A 4,996-nucleotide genomic window follows, 5' to 3' on the forward strand; every position below is an offset into this window, starting at 1 on the left:
CTTTACAAATGCGAAATTCCAACTCCAGGATAATACCCTCAATCATTATCTAGGGGCTCCAAATAATAATCACAAAAATATATAGTGCAATAAAAATACATAATAATCATAATGTGAAGCGCAGTTCTGCATTTCCGAACAGACCCATAGTTAACCAGTAAGGAAAGTAGTAAAGTCGGACGGGGCCGACTCTAGGATACCCTTCACCACTATGGGTACATTAAACAGGACTATTAACATGAAATTGGATGAAATAAAATATGTGATATTTATCTAAATGTGAATCTACCTAGATTTGTCCATAAAGTGTGTAAATCGACTTCAAACAAATATAAATAGGTCATCCGGTTGACTATGTCTGTACTTCTAGAAAACGCAACTACGTAATTCTATGCTCAATTTTGTACGTTGTGCAAAATTTGATGTCAATCTGACTAACATGAGGAGTATGATGCCCAATTTGCTTGATATCGGGCGAAAAAATATATGTAAGCTATATCCACATATTAAGCGATTTCAAACAAACTTGTCACAGGTTAGGTTATACTAACTTTAGAACGTTTTGTTCCAAATCAATCTATAATAAAATGGAGCTATATCTAAATCTGGACCGATTTTCACGAAACAAGGCAGACATCACTCTAGGCTCAATTCAGTACGTTATGCCAAATTTCGTGCAAATCGAAAGATATATAGCGACTTTGGTGAACCATTTACATGAAATCGGACGAAACTATATGTGGGAGCTATATAGAAATATGGACCGATTTTATCGAAACTTGGCAGACATCACTCTAGGCTCAATTCAGTACGTTGTGCAAAATATCGGGCAAATCGAAAGATATATATGGATGTTGGTGCACAATTTACATGAAATCGGACGAAACTATATATGGGAGCTATATCTAAATCTGGACTGATTTTCACGAAACTTGGCAGACATAACTCTAGGCTCAATTCAGTACGTTATGCCAAATTTCGTGCAAATCGAAAGATATATATGGATTTTGGTCACAATTTACATGAAATCGGACGAAACTATATATGGTAGCTATATCTAAATCTTGACCGATTTTCACGGAGCTTGGCAGACATCATTCTAGACCTAAATGATTAGGCTGTACCAAATTTCGTGCTAATCGAAAGATATATAGGGACTTTGGGGCCCCATTTACATTAAATCGGACGAAACTATATATGTGAGCTATATCTAAATCGGGACCGATTTTCATGAAACTTGGCAGACATCATTCTAGGCCCAATTAAGTACGTTATGCCAAATTTCGTGCAAATCGAAGGATATATAGCGACTTTGGGGCACCATTTACATGAAATCGGACGAAACTATATATGGGAGCTATATCTAAATCTGGACCGATTTTCTTGAAACTGGGCAGACACCATTCTAGACTCAATTCAGTACGTTATGCCAAATTTCGTGCAAATCGAAAGATATATAGAGACTTTGGGGCACCATTTACATGAAATCGGACGAAACTATATATGGGAGCTATATCTAAATCTGGACCGATTTTCACGAAACTTGGCAGACATTACTCTAGGCTTAATTCAGTACGTTATGCCAAATTTCGTGCAAATCAAAAGATATATAGGGACTTTGGGGCACCATTTACATGAAATCGGACGAAACTATATATGGTAGCTATATCTAAATCTTGACCGATTTTCACGGAGCTTGGCAGACATCATTCTAGACCTAAATGATTAGGCTGTACCAAATTTCGTGCAAATCGAAAGATATATAGAGACTTTTATATCCATTTACATGAAATCGGACGAAACTATATATGGGAGCTATATCTAAATCTGGACCGATTTTCACGAAACTTGACAGACATTACTCTAGGCTTAATTCAGTACGTTATGCGAAATTTCGTGCAAATCGAAAGATATATATGGATTTTGGTCACAATTTACATGAAATCGGACGAAACTATATATGGTAGCTATATCTAAATCTTGACCGATTTTCACGGAGCTTGGCAGACATCATTCTAGACCTAAATGATTAGGCTGTACTAAATTTCGTGCAAATCGAAAGTTATATAGGGACTGTTTACATTAAATCGGTTAAATATATATATGGGAGCTATATCTAAATCTGAACCGATTTTTCCCCATTTCGGATCATAAATGCGACCTGTACTTTGTTTACAATTTAACATGGACAGACGGACGGACGGACATGCGTAAATCGACTCAGAAAGTGATTCTATGCATATTCTCAAAAGGAACCATGGGTCTATCTCGATTATTTTTGCCTGTTACAAACATATGCACAAAGACATAATACCCTGTACCACAGTGTGGTGAAGGGTATAACCAGTAAGGAAAGTAGTAAAGTCGGACGGGGCCGACTCTAGTATACCCTTCACCACTATGGGTACATTAAACAGGACTATTAACATGAAATTGGATGAAATAAAATATGTGATATTTATCTAAATGTGAATCTACCTAGATTTGTCCATAAAGTGTGTAAATCGACTTCAAACAAATATAAATAGGTCATCCGGTTGACTATGTTTGTACTTCTAGAAAACGCAACTACGTAATTCTATGCTCAATTTTGTACGTTGTGCAAAATTTGATGTCAATCTGACTAACATGAGGAGTATGATGCCCAATTTGCTTGATATCGGGCGAAAAAATATATGTAAGCTATATCCACATATTAAGCGATTTCAAACAAACTTGTCACAGGTTAGGTTATACTAACTTTAGAACGTTTTGTTCCAAATCAATCTATAATAAAATGGAGCTATATCTAAATCTGGACCGATTTTCACGAAACAAGGCAGACATCACTCTAGGCTCAATTCAGTACGTTATGCCAAATTTCGTGCAAATCGAAAGATATATAGCGACTTTGGTGAACCATTTACATGAAATCGGACGAAACTATATGTGGGAGCTATATAGAAATATGGACCGATTTTATCGAAACTTGGCAGACATCACTCTAGGCTCAATTCAGTACGTTGTGCAAAATATCGGGCAAATCGAAAGATATATATGGATGTTGGTGCACAATTTACATGAAATCGGACGAAACTATATATGGGAGCTATATCTAAATCTGGACTGATTTTCACGAAACTTGGCAGACATAACTCTAGGCTCAATTCAGTACGTTATGCCAAATTTCGTGCAAATCGAAAGATATATATGGATTTTGGTCACAATTTACATGAAATCGGACGAAACTATATATGGTAGCTATATCTAAATCTTGACCGATTTTCACGGAGCTTGGCAGACATCATTCTAGACCTAAATGATTAGGCTGTACCAAATTTCGTGCTAATCGAAAGATATATAGGGACTTTGGGGCCCCATTTACATTAAATCGGACGAAACTATATATGTGAGCTATATCTAAATCGGGACCGATTTTCATGAAACTTGGCAGACATCATTCTAGGCCCAATTAAGTACGTTATGCCAAATTTCGTGCAAATCGAAGGATATATAGGGACTTTGGGGCACCATTTACATGAAATCGGACGAAACTATATATGGGAGCTATATCTAAATCTGGACCGATTTTCTTGAAACTGGGCAGACACCATTCTAGACTCAATTCAGTACGTTATGCCAAATTTCGTGCAAATCGAAAGATATATAGAGACTTTGGGGCACCATTTACATGAAATCGGACGAAACTATATATGGGAGCTATATCTAAATCTGGACCGATTTTCACGAAACTTGGCAGACATTACTCTAGGCTTAATTCAGTACGTTATGCGAAATTTCGTGCAAATCAAAAGATATATAGGGACTTTGGGGCACCATTTACATGAAATCGGACGAAACTATATATGGGAGCTATATCTAAATCTGGACCGATTTTCACGAAACTTGGCAGATATCATTCTAGACCTAAATGATTAGGCTGTACTAAATTTCGTGCAAATCGAAAGTTATATAGGGACTGTTTACATTAAATCGGTTAAATATATATATGGGAGCTATATCTAAATCTGAACCGATTTTTCCCCATTTCGGATCATAAATGCGACCTGTACTTTGTTTACAATTTAACATGGACAGACGGACGGACGGACGGACAGACGGACATGCGTAAATCGACTCAGAAAGTGATTCTATGCATATTCTCAAAAGGAACCATGGGTCTATCTCGATTATTTTTGCCTGTTACAAACATATGCACAAAGACATAATACCCTGTACCACAGTGTGGTGACGGGTATAAAAATCGTTTTTATTGATATTTTTATTCAAAATTCACCTCTTTTGATTCTTATATTAATATATACTCATATTCTACATATTAATCTTTTAACATTAATCACAGATGTTCAATTCTGTGGTTTATCAACAATTAATAACAAATCGATCGCTATTTTGACAATAAATTTCCATTTTAAATTTATTTTGTGTTGTTAGTATCGATTAACGCCATTTGTTTCATTGCTCTATTTATTGATTTTTAATTGTTGCACCGGAATTATTTCGAATATATGTTTGTTGGTTGCTTGATTGCATTTTGAGTGCCACCAAACAAGTCACGTTTTGTCATCAGTTTATGTGTTAATTACCATCAATTATACAAGCCAAAAGTTGCAACGGCTCTGGCATGATTTTAAAACATGTCAGCTATAAAATTGCATAAATTATTATATTCAACTTGTGTGTGTGATCTCGATTTCAATTAAACAGTTTATTATTATTTTGTGTGGTAGGGTATTTAACGTTTTGTTATTATACACTCCCCTATAAGATTTATATTAAATTATTCATTCCGTTTGCAACACTTCAGCATATACATATACTATATTCTTGATCTGAATACAATTCTATGTCGATATAGCCGAGGGCATGGCTTTTGATACTTCAGCCATAATTTGGTACTTTGGCGTTTCATTGGCCAGCAAATCGTCCACCGAAAACTATCAATATTGGTCCACATTTTTGGGTAGACCCATACGGTAACCATACATTAATCGGT

The sequence above is a fragment of the Musca vetustissima genome, unplaced genomic scaffold (assembly GCF_032173495.1).
Source record: "Musca vetustissima isolate MV318-11 ecotype Yass unplaced genomic scaffold, APGP_CSIRO_Mvet_v1 utg58441, whole genome shotgun sequence".
In the NCBI taxonomy this organism is placed as follows: Eukaryota; Metazoa; Arthropoda; class Insecta; order Diptera; family Muscidae; genus Musca; species Musca vetustissima.